At 44.4% G+C, this 26,806-nt stretch overlaps 1 protein-coding gene across 1 annotated transcript in view; it reads left to right on the top strand.

Annotated features, from left to right (window-relative positions):
- Positions 1–26,806, top strand: part of LOC311239729 (uncharacterized protein) — a 38,861-nt gene continuing 12,055 nt past the window's right edge. Inside the window, exons 1-2 of the mRNA XM_084338427.1 lie at positions 1–483; positions 931–1,025. The gene's annotated coding sequence lies outside the window, so the exon portion shown is untranslated. The remainder of the gene's footprint in view (positions 484–930; positions 1,026–26,806) is intronic.

Raw genomic sequence — 26,806 nt, 5'->3', positions numbered from 1 at the left:
AAGAACCCGGGTGTGTGTTGTGTCGTGTGTTAGAACCCGGAAGCATTCTGCAGACAGACAGGAAGCAGAGACCATTTTAACACCAGGCAGCAGCAGCTCGTCTCCTGCAGACAGACAGACGGGAACACAGAACTCCCGACGCGGGGCGGAGAGAGAGACAACAGGCCCGGGAGAGAAGCACAGAGGGAGGAGCGGACAACGACCGTAAACACAGACACGGCGGAGCGGCTCGTTCGGTGGAAACGGAGAGTGTTGTGTTTCGAGAACAATGGCGGCGTGGAGCAGGGAGCCCAGGAGGTAGTAGTGTGTGTGTTAGCTGGCGGTGAAGAAGAAGAACAACCTCCCGGGCCGATGGACGGACGGGCCCTCCCAACCCGCACCATGGACGAAGAAGAGCCAGGCCTGCTGCTGCTGCACTAGTCAACCTTTTTACACTTTTACCGACGTGTTTTTTTTTTATATTTGTTCTCCCTCTTTCATCAGGTAAACAGCGAAAACACCGTTTCTAATAACAGCCCGTTAGCTTAGCTTAGCTCGTTAGCCCCGCTAGCTCGGTTAGCTGCAGCTAGCTCTAGCGTTAGCATGGTAGCGTTAGCCTCGTTAGCTCGCTGTGCTGCCTTCATTATTATTATTATTATTATTATGAATTAATGTTCTCCTCCAGTTCTGTGAAACACACACACACACCTACTGGGAGCAGAACATGCTAACTAACTAACCATGGGTGGTTCTGGACATCTTGTTTTTAATGCTTAGAGATGATGTGTCTTCATTTGGGGCAACATTCACTAAAGCTAACGTTATTGTTATTATTATTATTAACTGGAAGCTTCACTGGAACCCCGACCCAGAGCCTCCCCTGTTCAGCTTGAGAGCGAGAGACACTGAGAAGCCATTCATTTAGCTTTAACGTTTTGTCTGTTTTATTAGACTCTCAGCCTCCAGACACCGGTGTTGACAGAAGACCACTATCTCCCTGCTCCCCTGTTCCTTCCAGCAGGGAGTGTTGCTGCTGCAGCTCCCAGGTGGGTGAGGGCGGCATGTGTGTGGTGGTGGGTGGCTCATGTTCTACTGCTGTACTTTGTTTACTTTATAATTATTATGATCTGGAATGATCCCCCAACTGTAGCTGCAGTACAACGAGACGGGTTGACAACACACCTCTTCAGTCTCTCTTCAAAACATGTGTTCATCCATCACAACAACATGTGGACCAAGACCTTTATTTTGTAGAGTCCAATTTCAGGACTTATCAACAAATTCATCCATTGATTGATTGATTGAAAACTTTATTTAACAGATTGCAGAATGGGTACAGTACAAGGCTCAATACACACAATTGTTAAGGGGATGCAGACCAGAGAAAGACTTTCGTCTTGTTTACATCAGGGTCCCCCATTTTCAATTCATAGTGACAGTTATGACATACATGACATACAGATAGAGACAGTACTGCTACATCTAGACATTTATGACATACCAGATTTACAAATACAGTACTGTTTGTGATACAACACAACTGTAGCTGCAATACAACGAGACGGTGTGCGTCTGAATGACAACACATCTCTTCAGTCTCTAGGGAATGTCCTCACAACATGTGTTCATCCACAACAAGACGTGGACCAAGACCTTTATTTTGTAGAGTCCAATTTCAGGAATATCAACAAATCCAGATGTCCTTTTTGATAGTTATGCTTATAATAAAGACTCACTTTAGATGGATATAAAAGTTAAATGTTTTTCCACATACCACTGAATAGGCAATGTTCACTAGTACTGCCACTTTGTCTAAAACAATTTCAACATCATTGTTTTATACGAGACAGATTTAGCTTTGTGCAGTTTTAAATGCTGTTTCAGAGGCTTTTTTCAACCTTCCAAGAGACTGGAGACTGTTTGTGTTGTCAGTCATTAGGTGTTTATTGCTAGGTTAAAATCACAATATGATTGAATATACATGCTGAATTTACAATAACAATATTGTTTCAATATCAGAAGTCAAGGTGACATGAATACATTTCAATTTGTCAACAATGAAGGACATGTATCACAATGGTTCTTTATCTGATGGAATAGGTCTCCTTACACAATACACTACTGCTATGAAAGTTGAGTAGCTTGACAAAAAAATCCCAAACTAAAGTGACTGATAATATCTTGAGTGTTTTGAAATGGACAAAAAAATAACTACGGCTAATAGCTTTTAGGCCATGTTTAGACGGAGAGAGTCTCAGCAGAAACCGCAGAAGTCGTCTTGCGGTCTCACTTTTAATTTTGCGTTTAGACTAGTGTTTTGGGATGGAATTCTGCGTGCAGACGAGGCTGTAAAGACTCGAGACGACGGAGCCCCGCTGTCACACGATTGGCGCAGATGTCACATGACCGTGCTGTGAAGACCCGCCCTACTCTGCCTCTGATTCGCAGACTGTGGGTGGGGGAATGTGATTGGACCAAAGCAGAGTCACTCACAGACAGTGGCTCCAGTCACTAAATAGTTGCGATAGCCGCGGGACTGATTCTTGTGTATTTAAAAGTCAACGTAGCCTTCAGGTGATCGCCATGGATAGAATCAGACATGCTTTCTTTACGCTTCTAGGCTACTGGCGCATGCCTGTGACGTAAGCAGTACGTGACGAGAGCCTTGACAACCCTTTCGTCATAGTTTTATGCGGTTTGACCGTTTAGATGATAGCGCAAAGGTTTATCGTTTCTAGGAATTCCACCCAGGAAGGTGGTCTCACTTTTTTGCGGATTCTCCCCGTAAAAACGCTGTTGCCGTATAAACAAAAGGCACATCCGAAAAAATATTTTTGCGGATTCACCTGCTAGCGTTTCCGTCTAAACGGGGCCTTAGACTACACAGAAGCCACTGTGAAACAGTGTAACATGGTAGCGTTCACTGCCTGTAGAAGGATGGGAACCCTTCTATATATCCTTCTATATACGTATACACCTGCATATAACCTGTATAACTGTATGATGGCATGTACACTAATGCTGTACAGTGTTCCCCGGCGGCAGCTGCTGAATTAGGACCGCCGCTGCTATGAACTAGACCAGGGGTCCCCAAACTTTTTCCTGTGAGGGCCACATAACTTTTCCCTTCTCTGGTGGGGGCCGGGGTCAGTTTGTAACAGAAAAAGTGTGACGATTGCAGGGGTGCCTAAACGAAAACATTTATTGTTTTCCAGAAAGCCACACACAACCAAATATTAATAACCCTTTCTGGGATCTTCACAGAAAAAAAAGTCAGGACATAAACAATAACACTATTTATGAAATAAATTATAACCATATAACCCTCTCTGGGTTCTTCACAGAAAAAATAAAGCCAGGAAATATATAATAACACTATTTATGAAATAATAATCAAAGTGTCTCCTGGATGATGATAATAATAATAATGCATTTTATTTATAAGGTGCCTTTCAGGGCGGTTAGGTGGCGTAGCGGAGATTGCGTTCGGCTGGCCGTTCACACTAATACAATTGGCAGTATTAGAGGGTGGGAGAAGCTGGCGGGGTGGGTCCGGGTCGTTGTAAACAGCGACTCCTACAGTTCGGTCGGGGCGCCTGCTAAGCGCGGATAGGATCTAAGGGGGGTAGTGTGATCCTTCCACACGCTACGCCCTCTCGGGGAGGATCCGCGCTGCCAGGTGAAAAGAAGCGGTTGATTGGCTGGACGTGTGTCGGAGGAAGCACGTGGTAGCCTCCACTCTCCCAGATGATCTGACTGTGGGGGGTAAGTGCGCAGCGACCAGGAAGGGATTGGGAATTGGCATATGACTAACATTGGGATGGGAGAAAATCTGAGGAAAATGGAGGGGGAAAAAGATAAAAAAATAATAAAAATAAGGTGCCTTTCAGGACACTAAAAAAAGAAGTCCACAAATCGGTGAATGAAAAAATTATAGGATCAAATTAAAACTACAAATTACTTACTAAAAATGGATGTTTAAAAGTACTAAAAAACCAACAAAAAATATCAAACACTAACAAACATTCAGCACAGACATGCTGTCATCTTAAAAAATAAATTAAACATTTTAATTTATATATATATTTTTTTAAGCTCTAGGGGGCCGGGCCAAATGTGGAGGCGGGCCGGATTCGGCCCGCGGGCCGTAGTTTGGGGACCCCTGAACCCGCATGCCCGCAGACCCCCCTAGAGGCACAGCACCGCTGCTGAATTATTTTTCAGGGGAAACACTGCTGTATATACTGTATATTATAAATGTAGCCTTACCATATATATCCACATCTGTCTGCATATAATCCGTTTTACATAGCTGTAGATACTGCATATCTACATATTTTTCATTTCAAACCTTTATTTAAACTAGAAAGGCAACTGAGGTTTCCCTCATTTAGTCACGCCGAGTGTACGTACAGTTAAGCAAAAAAAGGCATATAAAATCATAACAATTAGACAAGTAAGGATAACAATCTATTAAAATATTCCTTACCTAGTTACGCTGCTGGCCAGTATGACTTACTAGTATACCATAGTGTCTTTATACCTGTATCACTGTACATATTAATACTACAACTCTGTACATACATCTGACATACATCAGTAGTACTCATTTATATATTTTATTCCCAGTTTAATCACCTGTACATTGTACATGACCACTTGCACTCTGGTTGCATGCCAAATGTATTTAGGTTGTACTGTACTTGTGCTGTATGATGACAATACATTTGAATCTCATCTAATGACTTGGGGGTAGCGTCACCCCCCAGTAGATGCCCCAGGATAAGATCACATGTTCCTTTATTGATCCCCTCTGGGACATTCTGGCGTTATAGCAGGAGGGGGGAGGGGTGAGGTACAGGTGTGGGGGGGAGGGGGGAGGTACAGGTGTGGGGGGGAGGGGGGAGGTACAGGTGTGGGCAGCAGGGGGGAGGTACAGGTGTGGGGGGGAGGGGGGAGGTACAGGTGTGGGCAGCAGGGGGGAGGGGGGAGGTATGGGCAGCAGGGGTGAGGTACAGGTGTGGGCAGCAGGGGGGAGGTACAGGTGTGGGCAGCAGGGGGGAGGTACAGGTGTGGGGGGGAGGGGGGAGGTACAGGTGTGGGCAGCAGGGGGGAGGTACAGGTGTGGGCAGCAGGGGGGAGGTACAGGTGTGGGCAGCAGGGGGGAGGTACAGGTGTGGGCAGCAGGGGGGAGGGGGGAGGTATGGGCAGCAGGGGGGAGGGGGGAGGTATGGGCAGCAGGGGGGAGGTACAGGTGTGGGCAGCAGGGGGGAGGTACAGGTGTGGGCAGCAGGGGGGAGGTACAGGTGTGGGGGGGAGGGGGGAGGTACAGGTGTGGGCAGCAGGGGGGAGGTACAGGTGTGGGCAGCAGGGGGGAGGTACAGGTGTGGGCAGCAGGGGGGAGGTACAGGTATGGGCAGCAGGGGGGAGGTACAGGTGTGGGCAGCAGGGGGGAGGTACAGGTGTGGGGGGGAGGGGGGAGGTATGGGCAGCAGGGGGGAGGGGGGAGGTATGGGCAGCAGGGGGGAGGGGGGAGGTATGGGCAGCAGGGGGGAGGGGGGAGGTGTGGGCAGCAGGGTGATGGTAGAAACGCACAACTATAGGCAATACAATTTTAAGATCTGAATATAAAAATATGAGAAAAAATAAACTGTGTAAACAATATCATTAACTCTGAATAAAAAAAATATGAGACAAATAAACAGTGTTGACAGGTGCAGATGAGGGTCTGTATGCCCCGCCCCCATCTGTTATACGTTACTCTCAATAAATATAGACAATAAAGAATTTTTATCTGAATATATATATATATACTATGACGAGTAAAAGTAAACGGTATACACATTACACAAGGTGCCCTAACAGACATGATATACGTCATACGCTGTCGTCTGCGGGGGTATCATTATTATTTATTTAGAACAATGTGTTAATATATATAGGTCAGGGTTTCCGTTAGAATTTTTTTTTGCAGGTCTGAGTGTCCGGTAGATTTCAATCTACCGGACAAATGGGATAAATTCCGGTCAGAGTTTATCGAGCTTAAAAACAATTGATAGACCTATATAAAGAATGACATCATCAAGGCATTTATAATATTTTAACTTAAAACTAGGCTACTTTTGCGTATCAGTCATTAATATATTCCAAATAAAATAAGTCCCTCGAGACTTCGTGCTGCTGCTGCCGACTTGAGGTGTCGGTGGGCAGTCTGCCCGACCTTAATAAACAGCAGTCTGTTATAATCACATTTTTATGAGCTAACTAATTCCGTTATATTGGACATTTGTATTAATTATATCAAGCGAAGAACTGAGAAATTTGGCACCGCTGTGTCAGCGCGAGCTGGCTGCTGATATATTTACGTGAAGCATGGAGCACTTGGAGCAGGCAGAGCAGAGCAGTGGTGTCAGCAGCGCCCCCACCCAACAGCTGAATTGCCAATGGCTGAATTGGAGTACTGCACCCTGCCAAGCCATGCTTCACGTAAATATATCAGCAGCCAGCTCGCGCTGACAGCAGGATGTCATTATTAGACCGGCTGCTTGGTGAGATTGTTTCGTTCATCGCATAGGCTATATAATTTTAGCCTATTTTAATACAATTCAAATAATCTAATTGTGTTTAGAGGGAATTATTTTCACCGGACATTATGACCGGAGAGATTAAATATGTCGGACTTCAACAGATTTTGCCAGTCAAATACCGGTAATTACCGGCTAACGGAAACGCTGATATAGGTATAATATTGCAGCGAGCGTTGTCTGCATCTAGCTTTGTAAAGTGTAACCACACTTGCGACCGTTTTCGTCTTGCCATCGCCCCGACTGCTTTGTTGTTGAATCAAGTCAAATAAGCGTGTATTGGGTGTGAATGTTGACGTGAACGTGCGGCACACTTCATAGGTTTCGTTTCGCGGTAAACAAAACGTTGACGTCATTTATGAAAGTACCGAAATGTGGCACCGGTGGATCTCGCGTGAATCGGTACTCTGTAGTATAAAATAATATAATAATGTAGTACCGACGTGATTCGGTCGGTAGTGGTACCCTTACAAGTACCGGATTCGGTACCCATCCCTAGTCACTACCTCCCTGTTAAAGGATGGGAACCCCCGGATTTCATCAAGTTTCTACACCTCCTTTCTGAAGAGCACCTCCTGGGTCACTATTCATCCGCTACTTTGACCGCTCCGTTTGCTGTTTCTCCAACTGTCCAGATCAAGTTATGGCTAAAACAAATATCACAGAAGGTTCCCCCAGGGATTTAGACGCTGACTCGTCCAGTATGTTTGAGACGAGGGATTTTTTTTATCTACTTTTTCTCCCCATTTTCTATTTTTCTCCCATCCCAATTTCGTATTATCCAATTCTACCCTCCCCTGTCTTGAACGTTGCTAGACTGTGCCTCCCACTGGTCGGCTGCAATGTGGACCAAGCCTTGCATCACGTGTCCCCTCCGGTACACGAGGAGGCAGCCGTCGCATCTTTTCACCTGCACAGCGCGATCTCTCGGTGGCGAGGAGTCACGCGTGGGAGGCTCACGCTGCCCCCGTTGCTTCCTGATTCTGCTGTACAGGCGCACCAACCGACCTGTAGGAGGCGCTGTCCACAACGTCCGATCCCCACCCACCGGCTTTCCCACCCCCTAACACTGCCAATTGTATTAGTATGAACGACCAGCCAGCCGGAAGCAACGCAGAGAGCTGGGCTCGAACCCAGCATATCCTGCGTTAGTGGCGAGCGCCTTGCCCACTGCGCCACTTAGCCGCCCTGGGACGAGGGATTTTAAACTTTCCATGATTTTCACGTTCTAACATATATATATACATACACACCATCACCCAGTGATGTAGTGGTTAAGACCAGCCCTTAAACACAAAAAACAACATAGTGGAATTTATTAGATTAGATTCTAATGTATTGTCATCATGCAGCACAAATACAGTACAACGAAAATAAGTTTGGTATCCAACCAGAGTGCAAATGTAACAGTAAAGTGCAATAGTGATATTATATACAATGTACAGGTGATTAAACTGGATATAAAATACATAAATCAGTAGTATTACCGAGTATGGTGCCAGGGCTCGAAATTGCGACCGAATTGGTCGCATATGCAACCGAAATTGTATCTGTGCGACATCAAAATATAATTGGGAGCATTCGTGTGAGTGAGAGGGGGGGGGCAGGCATTCTCCCTGTGTGTGTGTGTGTGTGTGCGCGTGTGCGTTTGGAAATACCAGATGAAGTATAGTATATTTATAGTAAATGTACTGAGGATGGACAGATAATGTTGATATTTAAACATAAAAAATACAATACATAATAAATGTGTTCATGATCGTCATGCAACATAAAACAATTGCAGGAATGGTTTGGGAGAGGAAGGGGTTTTAATTTTGCGTGTTGTGAGTTCCAAAAAAATGTACTTAAAGTTTAAAGCTCATATCAAAACGTGGCACTTTACAGTGAACAGGAGGTCTGTTTGTATTAAAAACAATAGATTTCTTTTTCATTTAAATGTCTGGAAGAGCTCAAATGTAAATGTCAAGTGATATTTCCATTGCCTTTTTTGAGTTGATCTAAATGTTACCGATTGTGTTAAATGGTCATATAATATCGTCTCATATTGATCGCAGGCACCTGAATCGAATCGTAGCGTATCGTGGCAGACTTTGTGATATCGGCAAATATCGTATCGTTGTCCAAAGAATCTATACTGTATCGTATCGTGATGCAACTGGTGATTCCCACCCCTAACTAGGTCTACACTATACTATAGTTTAAGGCTACTTTCACTGTTTTACTGCATTACAGTACTGTTATATTGTCGTTTTTTTATCAATAAAAATATATATATTACATACCGGTATATATTGTTGGTGCTCCTAAATTGTTGCTGGTGCTCCCAACTTTTTGAAGTTAGCACCAGTGCTACCAAGTAATTTATTTAATTTCGAGCCCTGTATGGTGCTCGGATGTATACAGAGTTGTAGTATTATATGTATGTGATGGAGTGATACAGGTGTAAAGACACTATGGTAGTAAGTCATACTGGCCAGCAGTGTAACTAGTAAGAGTAAGTAAAAGATATACAGATATAGATATTAGTGTTGTCAAAAATATCGTTTTTTTTCCGATACATATAGATTCTGAATATTTAAAACAGTTTCAATACTAATTTCCCGCAATATCGATATTTAATTATTCATAAAAGATACATTTTTTAGAGTTTTTATTTTTTTGTATAAGGAAGTTGCATTTTTTATTTCAATACCTGTAATAGTACAGTAGTCCACACACATGTGCATTCAGTTAAGTTGGAATAGGACTGTAATACAAACAGTTCAGTTTGTCAGGTACATGCAACACAGATTACAGTGTTTACTTAATTTCTAAGATTATATCATTTAGTTATTTTTAAATGTGTGATCTAAAGATAAACAATGGGTTTTAAAAGTGTTGTATTTATCTTCTCTTATAATTGTTAGAGTAGAAGTCTTTATTCGTCATGCAGTTTTAACACACACGCGAGATGGGCGACCCACAGGAACACACACACACACACATGCACTGAGTCGCCGATGAAATGTCTCTCTGCACTTTTCCCATCCCGTTGTCCTTCCCCCCATGGGCAGCCGGGAGCAGATAGGGCGTCAACGTGAGCCGCGCCCCGGGGACCAATCCAAGTGCTCCTGTCCGTCTTCTTCAAGGACGCCACAGCGTTAGCGATCTGTTGTGCATGTTTTTCCATTGGGTTTATCTTATCGGGGGGAAACCCTTGCGAGCACGGGGAGAACATGCAAACTCCACACAGAAAGGCCTGGGAGATACCCCACCTGGGTACCTGGCATCATGGAAACCTGGTCCCCAAGCGGGAACCGAACCCTGGACCTTCTTGCTGTGAGGCGACAGTGTTAACCACTACACCACCGTGCCGCCTTATCTTATAGTACCAGAGAGAAGCTGAGGAGAATCAACCAGCAACAAAAGCAAATTTTTTTTTTTACATTTTAAGATTGAACCTTTTTCCCAGTGGTATCGAAAATGGTATAGAATATCGATACTTTTCAAGGTATCGTATCAAAGTTCTAAATTCCAGTATCGTGACAACACTAATAGATATAGTATGATTGTTCTTTAAAATTATTATTATTAATCAGTGGGTGGACATGGCAAGTGATATTTGGAGGGATTGTGGTGTGTTGGGGTCAGCTGTTACTGTGATTGTGGTGTGTTGGGGTCAGCTGTTACTGTGATTGTGGTGTGTTGGGGTCAGCTGTTAATGTGATTGTGGTGTGTTGGGGTCACTGTTACTGTGATTGTGGTGAGTTGAGGTTAATGTGATTGTGGTGAGTTGGGGTCAGCTGTTACTGTGATTGTGGTGAGTTGAGGTTAATGTGATTGTGGTGAGTTGGGGTCATCTGTTACTGTGATTGTGGTGTGTTGAGGTTAATGTGATTGTGGTGTGTTGGGGTCAGCTGTTACTGTGATTGTGGTGAGTTGGGGTCAACTGTTACTGTGATTGTGGTGTGTTGGGGTTAATGTGATTGTGGTGAGTTGGGGTCAGCTGTTACTGTGATTGTGGTGAGTTGGGGTCAGCTGTTACTGTGATTGTGGTGTGTTGGGGTCAGCTGTTACTGTGATTGTGGTGTGTTGGGGTCATCTGTTACTGTGATTGTGGTGAGTTGGGGTCAGCTGTTACTGTGATTGTGGTGAGTTGGGGTCAGCTGTTACTGTGATTGTGGTGAGTTGGGGTTAATGTGATTGTGGTGAGTTGGGGTCAGCTGTTACTGTGATTGTGGTGAGTTGGGGTTAATGTGATTGTGGTGAGTTGAGGTTACTGTGATTGTGGTGAGTTGGGGTTAATGTGGTTGTGGTGAGTCGGGGTCAACTGTTACTGTGATTGTGGTGAGTCGGGGCAGCTGTCTAACCCTAATGAGGCAGAGTTAGGCTGCATATCAAGTTCACTAGTGTTACGTTTTTTTCACCTCTAAAGCAGCTTTGCGATAAAGAATCGCAAAACTTAGAAACTAGACTTAAACTAGAATTCAATCTTAACACTTTCAGTGCCGGCCTCCGTTTCCTATTTACCCCGTTGAATGCCGCCACCCACTTCAATGATAGAGCTCTCATATTTGCGAACGCTTAAACTATATCTTAAATTATGGTACCCAGGTGGGGTATCTCCCAGGCCTTTCTGTGTGGAGTTTGCATGTTCTCCCCGTGCTCGCAAGGGTTTCAACTAGAGATGTTCCGATACAATTTTTTCCTTCCCAATCCGATTCCGATACCTAAGCTTTGGGTATTGGCCGATACCGATACTGATCAGATACCAGTGCATACATTAAAAAATATATATATTATATAAATTATAAAACCCTTTTAATTTATTTTTTATACAGCTACTGATTTATATATACTGTTTTTTAGTAATAACTATAAAGTAATGGTATTTATTCAACAACAGGTGATTGTATAGATTAGTATTAGTATCAGTAATTGAAAACTATCTCAATGAGTTCACCCACGGAAAGGTTGTTGGCACATTAGTTCCACACGGACATTATACGTTGCTGCACTTGCCTCCACAAGGCTCCGTTTAGGTACTGTAGTAGCAGAGGATCTGTTGTGATTTTTGCACAATAAATATTCAACATTCTCTTTTGAGACTCCGCCTCAGACTCTTATCATTTGGCACTAAAAGCTAAACATTGTCACCGATATGGCTGTCCGCAACATGTCATTAATTGTGTACGCGAGGTGGTCGATCAATGACGACGTTAACGTGAGCTAGGTTAGCTAGCATGAGCTACCGGTATATGGAAAGACTGTAACGTTACTGGCGACATTGTGATTTAACTTGGAATACTCCTTTGCCAACTTGCTGTACTTTGCTTGCAGGTCTGCAGCCATTATTGCTGGATTATGAATAGCCCCAACTTTAGCCAAGGTAACGTTAAAGCTAGCTTTCGGTTAGCTGTTCAATGCTAATAACACCAGCCACCAAGCGAACCCATCAGAGCTCCCCGTCAACATCGCTGTCGGGACGATGGCATTTTAAGAAAGTATCTGCTGTTAAAATGACAAATGGCATTGACACTTTAATTCACGGTCGATTAAGCACACGTTTGTTTTATAATGCTCACTCAACAGACCGCAGTGTTGTTGATAAATTAGGTCATATGGTATCGGCGCGCAGCATTAGAGGGTACTGGCCGATACCGATACCAGCATTTTAGGCAGTATCGGCGGCTTTTCCGATACTGGTATCGGTATTGGAACAACTCTAGTTTCAACCCCTGATAAGATAAACCCAATGGAAAAACATGCACAACAAACATGCACAACAACAGATCGCTAACGCTGTGGCGTCCTTGACAAAGACCGACAGTCTGACATAATTAATGTTTTTTTTTAACGTTTTTCAAGAGTAACATCCTAACCATGTCACAACAGCAGTCATAGTGTATATTTTCAGCAATACGTTTGTTTACCAATAGGGTTAAAGTGTTATTAGTGAGATTTTAGTTTTTGAAATGTGGTGTTTTGATCGTGAAAATCTGCCATTAAAAGAAAAAAGACCGTCGCTGAATGTAGTCATTTTGAGAAGAGGACATCCAGAGCTTTCAATGAGCGTTGGGATTTTTTAAAACTACACTTCCCAAAGGCTTCTAGCTCCCTTCAAACTAATTATTTGCTTATGAATAATTTTTTATTCTCTTATTACTCGGGATTATATACCACAAAACCGAACGTTATTGGCATATATTGGAGCGCAGTTAGTTTGTCTATTTTGAGCATTTAGCAACCATCCGATTTGAACTCAGTTTAAAGATGGCGGAGCTGTTGCAAGAATAAAAAACCTACTGTACATACAGTAGATTTCATTCTCTGTTCTTCATGCACGCCTGGTGATACTAAATCCAAATTGCCAATTCTCCCCTCCCCTGTCTTGAACGTTGCTCGCATATGCCCCCCACTGGTCGGTTGTAGGGAGGATAGAAGCCTTGCATCACATGGCCCCTCCGATACACGAGGAGGCAGCCTGTCGCATCTTTTCACCTGCCAGCGCGGACTCATTTGCGAGGTGTAACGTGTGGGAGGCTCACACTACCCCCGCCATTTCCTGTCTGCTGTGCAGGCGTCCCCCAACCGACCTGTAGGAGTCGCTGTCCACAACGTCCAGATTACCACCCATCGACTTCCACCCGCTGACTCTGCCAATTGAGTTAGTATGACGGCCGGCCCAAGCCGGAGGCAACGCCGACAGCCGGAGTCGAACCCGGTGTCTCTTGCCTTGGTGACGAGCGCAATGTCCGCTGCGCCACCCAGCCGCCCTAAGGCCTCATATTTAGAGCCATATGAAATCCGTTTTATTATTTTCCAAATTCCATTTTATTTTTTCCCAAATTCCGTTTTTTATATTTCAGAATTCAGTATTTTGCTTTTTATGCTCATTTTACCATCAGAAATAGTGTCTAATAAGTGGGAATGAATAAATGTCCACAATTGAATAAGATATAACAGTCCATTTAATGTTTTTAAGTGCTCCAACTCAGAAATACAGTTCAATTTTACACTATTTTTCAAATAATAGTGACAAAATAAAAATACACATTTCAAGTGTAAACAATATACAGCTAGCTACTACTGACATTATCACAATGACAATGTCAGTAGCCTAGCTATATCTATTATATTGTGATGCAATATAGTAATGCATCATTTAGGCACCTTTAGTTTATAAAGGACAGTGTATAATGACAATCGTTTGCATTAAACAAATGGATGGGTGCTGTTACAAAGGATCAGATTAAACCGAATATATATATTTATTGATTGATATATATTGCATAGTATTTGTATATCGTTTGATATCCCTTGTATATTCCTTGTACATATACACGGAATATCCCTTTAGCCTAGTACGGACCATAATATTTCATTCTCCTATTGGACAGCGGTCCACAGGCGCCAGGGCCGTGCCTCCAGAGTCAGGTTCAAAGCCACCGTCAGGACATGTCTGTACATGCCCGGCCTTGCCCAGGAATACGAGACAGAAATGAGGGTGGCACTAGTTTGTTCGCCGTGCATATAAATATGGCGCAGGTGAATACAGAAGTAGAGTTACCCAATAAGTTGAAGCCTCACCCACGATACAACGTGCGGTGAAGTATGGCCTGTTTGGCCCCAAATAGAGCATTGAGACCGCGTGCGAATTAATAACTGAATTGTCAGAGTTTGGCGCTATACCGTCGAGTGCGACATATTTCTATTAAGTCAGTAATAGTCTATTTGTGTATAGTGTATCGTGCGGCTAAAGTTCTACAGTGACCAGCATCACCAACGCTTCCTCGTACCAGCTAGAGTGCTTATCCAGGCTGGGCTGCTTTCATGGCGCTTTCACCCGAGGAGACCTAGACGAGAACCGTGTGGACATGTACACTGGATTAATCTACCTGACGACTACATAGCCCTTTGCGGCTGGATTATATTTGTTTTGGTCCTGTGATTTATGGAGCGGAGAATCGCCGACGCCTACACGTGTGGGATTTACCCTGTGAGGAGCCACGTCGAGTCTGCGCCTCAGAGAGCCTGAGGCCGGCTAGCTTTCTTCACTGTGGAGCTACAGTCTACGGAGAACAGCTGTATTCGTCTGTGGATCAAGAGACTATTGCACCGTCTCCTGTACTTGGAGTCTCCTTAGTCATCGTTGACCAGACTCTCTACTACCGACAGATCCTCTACCCCTGCTGGCTTACAACCGGGGGGACCCTTCCAGTATCTCCCGCTATATATTACTAGTGTACCATAGATATAATTCCCTAAGATTCAGGTTGTATAATTACCTCCTGCGTAACCAGAGAATGGACATTCATTATTGATTTGCCTACGCACATTCCTTTGCCTTATAAGCGCATCCAAAGTAAAATAGAGAAGTATATTATGTACCTTTTGCTGCAATAAATACTTAATTACCACTTTGTGTGGAACCGATTCATTGTGGGAAGTGTTCATCATATTTATATATCATGTACTGTATGGCCAGTAATTAAAGTACATAAAGCGGTAGTGGTTTAATGATACCATACTTATCAATACAGTCAGGGAATTGTACCCCTCAGTTACAGGTGCACTAGATTTAGCTAGAAGCTATCCTTTCCATCTATAGTCCCATGTACTGTAACGTTACATAGCTATTTAAGTTTATTTAGTTTATAAAGTACTGTAATGACAATCGTTTGCATTAAACAAATGGATGGGTGCATTAGATTTAGCTAGAAGCTATCATTTCCTATGTCCTAACGTGTTTTTGTGGGTCCAGTCCACGGAACGTTGACAGAATTAGCAAAACACCTTATCGCCGGAGGCATAAAAGTCATTAGGATACTGCTCTGCTCTGAATTTAGGGCTTATTGCGGAATTTCTTAGCTTCTTGACGTTAACATCAAAGCAGCCAGACGCTTGAGCACTGCTGTGTTGTGTGTAACCCGCTCTAGCGTCCCCGCCTCCCCGGTCGTGTGTTGCACCAAACGTTCCACCCAAAAACGGAATTTTAGGCCAAATTCTGCAATATTCCACGTTTTGCAGTTTATTCCATTTTTATTGGTAAATTCCGCGATTCCGTGAATGCGGATTTCATATGGCTCTACTCATATTCTATAATATTTCAAATTGCATGGGTTTAGATGGCAGAATTCAGTACTGTATCCAGGGGCGGCGGGGGGGAGGGGCTAGCAGGGTCTTAAGCCCCCTCTGAAAAAGGCTTAGCCCCCTCCAAGCCCCCCCTCCCAGTTATGTTTTTTATTTTATTTATATATAAAATACATTACGAATTCCGTTATATTGGACATTTGTATTAATTATATCAAGCGAAGAACTGAGAAATTTGGCAGAGAGAGAGACAGCAACATTATCGTGGGTTTGCGTGATGAGTATCTCCACCTCTTTTATTGTGAAGCTGTATCTATCTACCGGACGTCATCAAAAGCATGTCTGTCACTATAGCCAATTGAAATGCTAGAAATGGTCACGTGGACTGGGAGAACCAATGGAATAGTCCCACCGGGCCGCATGTATATTATTTCCCTAACGCACTTTCACTTCCGCGTTCGAGATGCGTGCGAGTTAAAAAAACAAAACAAACATCTTTGGATAGAACGGGGAAATATAACGCTTCTTTTAATAAACAGGAGCCATACATAAAATACGGGTTTATCGCAACAGGTCGGTGATTCTTGCGTGCCGAGCCGACATCCTCTCTGCATAATTTGTGGCGACAACAACAACAACGAGGCAAGTTGGCAGATAAAGTAGCCGCTGCATTCAACGCCAATCTGGAATTGGAGGGCGGCGAGTGGATATGTGACATGTTTCAAACATTAGCAGGGATTTTGGAGGACTTAACAACAAACAAGGTATGGTGAGTCGTGTTTGCATGCATTCTGATCTGTCCGTCACCCGCCGCGGTGATCTGACTGCAACAGCTGATCTGCTGTTCATGAATGAATGAATGAAAAACAGATTGCAGAACGGGTACAATACAGTACGGCGCAATACACACAATTGTTAAGGGGATGCAGACCAGAGAAAAACGTTTTTTTTTTTCAATATCAGTATATTAAATTAGCCATTATTTTGTTTGTTGCATTAAAATTCATTAGCCCCTGCTATAAACAATCCAGCCCCTCCAAAGCTCCCGCGAGGCCAATTCTCTGGCGCCGCTACTGACTGTATCTACAAAACCTTCTGTTTAATCATCTTCCCTTTATTCATTTCCTTAGATTTCTTTGTACATGTGATCTCAAGAAGGTACTGAATGAGCTCCGTGGCAGTTTCTTATGTCTGGACATTTTTAGCATGGTGTTATTCACTGTCAAAGATGCAAAGAAAAATAATATTCTCCTTTTTGTTTCATCACAATTTAAGCAATATTTCTGACACTTGTTATTCATTCACTGAGGTCCATAGATGTCCCTAGATACCAAGAACATGCAAATGGACTTGTGGAAGTGGAGCAATCTTCCATTTACTTAGGTATATATTTGAGGAATTTTTTTAGAAAATATGGCTCCGGGCTTAAGAGGTTAACTTGTTACTGTATGAAGCACAATTTCAGGAGGCTCATACAGCTCACCAAGCATTTCACTATAATGTACATGTACCTTATATGTGACAAATAAAACAAAACTTGAACTTGAAACTTGACATCCCAGTGAGTATGACTTTCTCCCAAAGCTAGAAGCCAGAGAATCAAAAGTCTGTGACAGGAACTCTCAATTAAAGCTAGAAACCAGAGAATCAAAAGTCTTAATGTGACAGGAACTCTCAATTAAAGCTAGAAACCAGAGAATCAAAAGTCTTAATGTGACAGGAACTCTCAATTAAAGCTAGAAACTAGAGAATCAAAAGTCTTAATGTGACAGGAACTCTCAATTAAAGCTAGAAACCAGAGAATCAAAAGTCTTAATGTGACAGGAACTCTCAATTAAAGCTAGAAACTAGAGAATCAAAAGTCTTAATGTGACAGGAACTCTCAATTAAAGCTAGAAACCAGAGAATCAAAAGTCTTAATGTGACAGGAACTCTCAATTAAAGCTAGAGACCAGATAATCAAAAGTCTTAATGTGACAGGAACTCTCAATTAAAGCTAGAAACCAGAGAATCAAAAGTCTTAATGTGACAGGAACTCTCAATTAAAGCTGGAAACCAGAGAATCAAAAGTCTTAATGTGACAGGAACTCTCAATTAAAGCTAGAAACCAGAGAATCAAAAGTCTTAATGTGACAGGAACTCTCAATTAAAGCTAGAAACCAGAGAATCAAAAGTCTTAATGTGACAGGAACTCTCAATTAAAGCTGGAAACCAGAGAATCAAAAGTCTTAATGTGACAGGAACTCTCAATTAAAGCTGGAAACCAGAGAATCAAAAGTCTTAATGTGACAGGAACTCTCAATTAAAGCTAGAGACCAGAGAATCAAAAGTCTTAATGTGACAGGAACTCTCAATTAAAGCTATAAACCAGAGAATCAAAAGTCTTAATGTGACAGGAACTCTCAATTAAAGCTAGAGACCAGAGAATCAAAAGTCTTAATGTGACAGGAACTCTCAATTAAAGCTGGAAACCAGAGAATCAAAAGTCGTAATGTGACAGGAACTCTCAATTAAAGGGATACTTTGCCAATTTTTATTTATTTTGCACATAATCTCACACACATTCCAAATACATTTTGCACACATTAACACTTTGACTGCCGGGACACGTCTTTGCTGGCCATGCTAAAGTTGCCGGGGGACGCTGTACAGCGTCCTTATATCAATATTTCAAAAATCTGCGATCGGATTCATATTCCCCCTCCGCTGGCCTGAGATCCACCAGCAGGACCCACTGAGCTCTCTGGCGGTTCAGGAGCGCCATCTGGTGGCCGATCGGCGCAACCGCTTAACAGGAAGCGCAGTAGAGGTTTTGCTGGTCGGCCGTAATACTTCCGGGCACTCGGTATAGGTTCCGGCACTCTAGCTCGTCACACTACATAGCGATCGATTGCCAATAACTCGATAAACAACATGATTTGGACGTATATACCATTATACAAGCTGGAGATGGACCGGGTAATAATATATCCCATAATGATAAAATTTCTACTCGACGATGATCGCCCAACGGCGCGCGGAGACTGGGGTGAGTTTCAGCGTGTAACGTTACCATCTTCGATACTAACTGCTTTTATCAACATTTGACCCACATTAGATGATTGGTATAACGCTGCCCACGGAATTATAAACGCCCCCTCGCCCATCCGGTCAACATCAGATGACGTGTAGTAACTTCTAGAAGTACGTCTAGTTGGAATTTTTTATATCGCGCTGATTGCCATCAAACTGTATTTCATCATCAATATAATGCATTTGGGGCTATATATCACGTTCTGGAGAAAGCTGCAGAAAGAGATGAAAACATACTTATACATTAGACCATACTTTACTATGAATATGTGAATGAAAAAGTTTAACGTTGCTACACAATGAACAATACATATAGGACTTTGAATGGGCCCTAATAATGGCAATGTAGCAATAGAATTTAAAAAGTTATAGCCCTGCAAAGAAGGGGACTTTCTCCATAGACAAATAGCGCTGGCAATCTATGGTATATCATTAATTTAACCCAAGGCAACCAAAGTGTTAATTTAGTTAGACGGTTATTACGAGTAAATTTGTTTGAATGTGGCCACCAGTGATCGGGACGTGGCATCATTGGGTCTCATTCTCCAATGGACAAAAAGGGCTTTCTCTTAGGGCCATTTGAGACCCTTTCGGGCAAGACATGAATATAGACAATATATTATAATATAATATTAATTATATATGTTTTATTGGGACGGTTGTTGAATCCCAAAATCGGCCGAAAAGGTCTCGAATGGCCCTAAGAGAAAGCCCTTTTTGTCGTAAGTCCATTGGAGAATGAGACCCATTGTGTTGAGTTAATTACAGCTCCATGAAATGAGGTAGATGGAGAAATAGCTACACCTTGTCTTAAGTTATAGGGACCTTATCATTTCATTGAGCTGTAATTAAACACAACACCTTGTCTTATAGGGACCTCATCATTTCATTGAGCTGTAATTAATTGATCCATCTTTGACTGTGAATAACACCAGGCTGATCAAAAGCTAAAAGATGCCACTGCACTCATTCAGCTACTTCTTGATCAAGTATAGTAAAATGTAAGCAAATGAACAATGGGCAGGTCATTTACATTTATTTTTTAGATACAGTACTGAATTTTGCCATCCAAACACACGCAATATGAATGTAGAATATATACCGGTAATGCCAGGCCTATAAATGGCTTTATTAGGGTCATACCACCACGTGCCCGATCATCAATAATCATCTTCCCTAGCTTAGATCTTTTGTACTTGTGATCTCAAGAAGGTGCTGAATGAGCAAAATTGTTCACGTCTGGTACATTTTTGCACGGTGTTATTCACCGTCAATGATGAAACAAAAAAAATAACATTTATATTCTCCTTTGGTTCATTACAATTGACTCAAGCCTAGTAACGGACACAATATCTCTGACACTGGGAACACCTTCTCTGAGGTCCATAGATGTCCCTAGATACTGGGAACACCTTCTCTGAGGTCCATAGATGTCCCTAGATACAGGGAACACCTTCTCTGAGGTCCATAGATGTCCCTAGATACTGGGAACACCTTCTCTGAGGTCCATAGATGTCCCTAGATACTGGGAACACCTTCTCTGAGGTCCATAGATGTCCCTAGATACTGGGAACACCTTCTCTGAGGTCCATAGATGTCCCTAGATACAGGGAACACCTTCTCTGAGGTCCATAGATGTCCCTAGATACTGGGAACACCTTCTCTGAGGTCCATAGATGTCCCTAGATACAGGGAACACCTTCTCTGAGGTCCATAGATGTCCCTAGATACTGGGAACACCTTCTCTGAGGTCCATAGATGTCCCTAGATACAGGGAACACCTTCTCTGAGGTCCATAGATGTCCCTAGATACTGGGAACACCTTCTCTGAGGTCCATAGATGTCCCTAGATACTGGGAACACCTTCTCTGAGGTCCATAGATGTCCCTAGATACTGGGAACACCTTCTCTGAGGTCCATAGATGTCCCTAGATACTGGGAACACCTTCTCTGAGGTCCATAGATGTCCCTAGATACAGGGAACACCTTCTCTGAGGTCCATAGATGTCCCTAGATACAGGGAACACCTTCTCTGAGGTCCATAGATGTCCCTAGATACTGGGAACACCTTCTCTGAGGTCCATAGATGTCCCTAGATACAGGGAACACCTTCTCTGAGGTCCATAGATGTCCCTAGATACTGGGAACACCTTCTCTGAGGTCCATAGATGTCCCTAGATACTGGGAACACCTTCTCTGAGGTCCATAGATGTCCCTAGATACTGGGAACACCTTCTCTGAGGTCCATAGATGTCCCTAGATACAGGGAACACCTTCTCTGAGGTCCATAGATGTCCCTAGATACTGGGAACACCTTCTCTGAGGTCCATAGATGTCCCTAGATACAGGGAACACCTTCTCTGAGGTCCATAGATGTCCCTAGATACTGGGAACACCTTCTCTGAGGTCCATAGATGTCCCTAGATACTGGGAACACCTTCTCTGAGGTCCATAGATGTCCCTAGATACTGGGAACACCTTCTCTGAGGTCCATAGATGTCCCTAGATACTGGGAACACCTTCTCTGAGGTCCATAGATGTCCCTAGATACAGGGAACACCTTCTCTGAGGTCCATAGATGTCCCTAGATACTGGGAACACCTTCTCTGAGGTCCATAGATGTCCCTAGATACTGGGAACACCTTCTCTGAGGTCCATAGATGTCCCTAGATACTGGGAACACCTTCTCTGAGGTCCATAGATGTCCCTAGATACTGGGAACACCTTCTCTGAGGTCCATAGATGTCCCTAGATACAGGGAACACCTTCTCTGAGGTCCATAGATGTCCCTAGATACTGGGAACACCTTCTCTGAGGTCCATAGATGTCCCTAGATACAGGGAACACCTTCTCTGAGGTCCATAGATGTCCCTAGATACTGGGAACACCTTCTCTGAGGTCCATAGATGTCCCTAGATACTGGGAACACCTTCTCTGAGGTCCATAGATGTCCCTAGATACTGGGAACACCTTCTCTGAGGTCCATAGATGTCCCTAGATACAGGGAACACCTTCTCTGAGGTCCATAGATGTCCCTAGATACTGGGAACACCTTCTCTGAGGTCCATAGATGTCCCTAGATACAGGGAACACCTTCTCTGAGGTCCATAGATGTCCCTAGATACTGGGAACACCTTCTCTGAGGTCCATAGATGTCCCTAGATACTGGGAACACCTTCTCTGAGGTCCATAGATGTCCCTAGATACTGGGAACACCTTCTCTGAGGTCCATAGATGTCCCTAGATACTGGGAACACCTTCTCTGAGGTCCATAGATGTCCCTAGATACAGGGAACACCTTCTCTGAGGTCCATAGATGTCCCTAGATACTGGGAACACCTTCTCTGAGGTCCATAGATGTCCCTAGATACTGGGAACACCTTCTCTGAGGTCCATAGATGTCCCTAGATACTGGGAACACCTTCTCTGAGGTCCATAGATGTCCCTAGATACAGGGAACACCTTCTCTGAGGTCCATAGATGTCCCTAGATACTGGGAACACCTTCTCTGAGGTCCATAGATGTCCCTAGATACAGGGAACACCTTCTCTGAGGTCCATAGATGTCCCTAGATACTGGGAACACCTTCTCTGAGGTCCATAGATGTCCCTAGATACAGGGAACACCTTCTCTGAGGTCCATAGATGTCCCTAGATACTGGGAACACCTTCTCTGAGGTCCATAGATGTCCCTAGATACTGGGAACACCTTCTCTGAGGTCCATAGATGTCCCTAGATACTGGGAACACTTTCTCTGAGGTCCATAGATGTCCCTAGATACTGGGAACACCTTCTCTGAGGTCCATAGATGTCCCTAGATACAGGGAACACCTTCTCTGAGGTCCATAGATGTCCCTAGATACAGGGAACACCTTCTCTGAGGTCCATAGATGTCCCTAGATACTGGGAACACCTTCTCTGAGGTCCATAGATGTCCCTAGATACAGGGAACACCTTCTCTGAGGTCCATAGATGTCCCTAGATACTGGGAACACCTTCTCTGAGGTCCATAGATGTCCCTAGATACTGGGAACACCTTCTCTGAGGTCCATAGATGTCCCTAGATACTGGGAACACCTTCTCTGAGGTCCATAGATGTCCCTAGATACAGGGAACACCTTCTCTGAGGTCCATAGATGTCCCTAGATACTGGGAACACCTTCTCTGAGGTCCATAGATGTCCCTAGATACAGGGAACACCTTCTCTGAGGTCCATAGATGTCCCTAGATACTGGGAACACCTTCTCTGAGGTCCATAGATGTCCCTAGATACTGGGAACACCTTCTCTGAGGTCCATAGATGTCCCTAGATACTGGGAACACCTTCTCTGAGGTCCATAGATGTCCCTAGATACTGGGAACACCTTCTCTGAGGTCCATAGATGTCCCTAGATACAGGGAACACCTTCTCTGAGGTCCATAGATGTCCCTAGATACTGGGAACACCTTCTCTGAGGTCCATAGATGTCCCTAGATACTGGGAACACCTTCTCTGAGGTCCATAGATGTCCCTAGATACTGGGAACACCTTCTCTGAGGTCCATAGATGTCCCTAGATACTGGGAACACCTTCTCTGAGGTCCATAGATGTCCCTAGATACAGGGAACACCTTCTCTGAGGTCCATAGATGTCCCTAGATACTGGGAACACCTTCTCTGAGGTCCATAGATGTCCCTAGATACTGGGAACACCTTCTCTGAGGTCCATAGATGTCCCTAGATACTGGGAACACCTTCTCTGAGGTCCATAGATGTCCCTAGATACTGGGAACACCTTCTCTGAGGTCCATAGATGTCCCTAGATACAGGGAACACCTTCTCTGAGGTCCATAGATGTCCCTAGATACTGGGAACACCTTCTCTGAGGTCCATAGATGTCCCTAGATACTGGGAACACCTTCTCTGAGGTCCATAGATGTCCCTAGATACTGGGAACACCTTCTCTGAGGTCCATAGATGTCCCTAGATACAGGGAACACCTTCTCTGAGGTCCATAGATGTCCCTAGATACTGGGAACACCTTCTCTGAGGTCCATAGATGTCCCTAGATACAGGGAACACCTTCTCTGAGGTCCATAGATGTCCCTAGATACTGGGAACACCTTCTCTGAGGTCCATAGATGTCCCTAGATACTGGGAACACCTTCTCTGAGGTCCATAGATGTCCCTAGATACTGGGAACACCTTCTCTGAGGTCCATAGATGTCCCTAGATACTGGGAACACCTTCTCTGAGGTCCATAGATGTCCCTAGATACAGGGAACACCTTCTCTGAGGTCCATAGATGTCCCTAGATACTGGGAACACCTTCTCTGAGGTCCATAGATGTCCCTAGATACTGGGAACACCTTCTCTGAGGTCCATAGATGTCCCTAGATACTGGGAACACCTTCTCTGAGGTCCATAGATGTCCCTAGATACTGGGAACACCTTCTCTGAGGTCCATAGATGTCCCTAGATACAGGGAACACCTTCTCTGAGGTCCATAGATGTCCCTAGATACAGGGAACACCTTCTCTGAGGTCCATAGATGTCCCTAGATACTGGGAACACCTTCTCTGAGGTCCATAGATGTCCCTAGATACAGGGAACACCTTCTCTGAGGTCCATAGATGTCCCTAGATACTGGGAACACCTTCTCTGAGGTCCATAGATGTCCCTAGATACTGGGAACACCTTCTCTGAGGTCCATAGATGTCCCTAGATACTGGGAACACCTTCTCTGAGGTCCATAGATGTCCCTAGATACTGGGAACACCTTCTCTGAGGTCCATAGATGTCCCTAGATACAGGGAACACCTTCTCTGAGGTCCATAGATGTCCCTAGATACTGGGAACACCTTCTCTGAGGTCCATAGATGTCCCTAGATACTGGGAACACCTTCTCTGAGGTCCATAGATGTCCCTAGATACTGGGAACACCTTCTCTGAGGTCCATAGATGTCCCTAGATACTGGGAACACCTTCTCTGAGGTCCATAGATGTCCCTAGATACAGGGAACACCTTCTCTGAGGTCCATAGATGTCCCTAGATACTGGGAACACCTTCTCTGAGGTCCATAGATGTCCCTAGATACTGGGAACACCTTCTCTGAGGTCCATAGATGTCCCTAGATACAGGGAACACCTTCTCTGAGGTCCATAGATGTCCCTAGATACTGGGAACACCTTCTCTGAGGTCCATAGATGTCCCTAGATACTGGGAACACCTTCTCTGAGGTCCATAGATGTCCCTAGATACTGGGAACACCTTCTCTGAGGTCCATAGATGTCCCTAGATACTGGGAACACCTTCTCTGAGGTCCATAGATGTCCCTAGATACTGGGAACACCTTCTCTGAGGTCCATAGATGTCCCTAGATACTGGGAACACCTTCTCTGAGGTCCATAGATGTCCCTAGATACTGGGAACACCTTCTCTGAGGTCCATAGATGTCCCTAGATACTGGGAACACCTTCTCTGAGGTCCATAGATGTCCCTAGATACTGGGAACACCTTCTCTGAGGTCCATAGATGTCCCTAGATACTGGGAACACCTTCTCTGAGGTCCATAGATGTCCCTAGATACTGGGAACACCTTCTCTGAGGTCCATAGATGTCCCTAGATACAGGGAACACCTTCTCTGAGGTCCATAGATGTCCCTAGATACTGGGAACACCTTCTCTGAGGTCCATAGATGTCCCTAGATACTGGGAACACCTTCTCTGAGGTCCATAGATGTCCCTAGATACTGGGAACACCTTCTCTGAGGTCCATAGATGTCCCTAGATACTGGGAACACCTTCTCTGAGGTCCATAGATGTCCCTAGATACTGGGAACACCTTCTCTGAGGTCCATAGATGTCCCTAGATACTGGGAACACCTTCTCTGAGGTCCATAGATGTCCCTAGATACTGGGAACACCTTCTCTGAGGTCCATAGATGTCCCTAGATACTGGGAACACCTTCTCTGAGGTCCATAGATGTCCCTAGATACTGGGAACACCTTCTCTGAGGTCCATAGATGTCCCTAGATACTGGGAACACCTTCTCTGAGGTCCATAGATGTCCCTAGATACTGGGAACACCTTCTCTGAGGTCCATAGATGTCCCTAGATACAGGGAACACCTTCTCTGAGGTCCATAGATGTCCCTAGATACTGGGAACACCTTCTCTGAGGTCCATAGATGTCCCTAGATACTGGGAACACCTTCTCTGAGGTCCATAGATGTCCCTAGATACTGGGAACACCTTCTCTGAGGTCCATAGATGTCCCTAGATACAGCCTCGGGGGCTCGTGGTGTTAGAGAGGCTGATGCTTTGACTGGCTGGGGCACCGGACTCGGGGACTTCGAGGGTTGGGGATCGTGGCTGATAGGGGGGGGGGGGGGGGCGTGTATCACTTCCGCAACGGATTTACTCTGATTTAGGTTCCTCTGATTGGCCGCGACCCCCACGTGACGCGCCCCCCTATCCACCGCTGCTGCTGCCGCTGCCCTGTGTGTTGCCGCGCGGCATGGACTTGACTGCCGGCCGTGAGATATGAAGACAGAGCCGCAAATTGAACATGCAGTGAGTCTGCGACGACAACAACCCAATAATCAACACTTGAAACAGCTATTACCAGACAATTACAACAGCAGTGGTGCCTGCTTCAAATGTCACGTATTATAGGCTATAAGCCTGCGTAGATCTATTCGGAATAATAAACATATACAAAACATGACACAATGTGATCCTATCTCCGATAGAGCGGCTGGTCTGAGTTGAACGAACACATCGGGAGGAGAATGAATGAATGAATGAACCTGATGTAAACAAGACAAAAGTCTTTCTCTGGTCTGCATCGAAGCAGGCACCACTGCTGTTGTAATTGTCTGGTAATAGCTGTTTCGAGTGTTGATTATTGGGTTGTTGTCGTCGCAGACTCACTGCATGTTCAATTTGCGGCTCTGTCTTCATATCTCACGGCCGGCAGTCAAGTCCATGCCGCGCGGCAACACACAGGGCAGCGGCAGCAGCAGCGGTGGATAGGGGGGCGCGTCACGTGGGGGGCGCGGCCAATCAGAGGAACCTAAATCAGAGTAAATCCGTTGCGGAAGTGATACACGCG

Source organism: Notolepis coatsorum (genome assembly GCF_963971535.1).
Source record: "Notolepis coatsorum genome assembly, contig: SUPER_13_unloc_1, whole genome shotgun sequence".
Taxonomy (NCBI): Eukaryota; Metazoa; Chordata; class Actinopteri; order Aulopiformes; family Paralepididae; genus Notolepis; species Notolepis coatsorum.
This window is presented reverse-complemented; position numbering and strand designations above follow the sequence as displayed.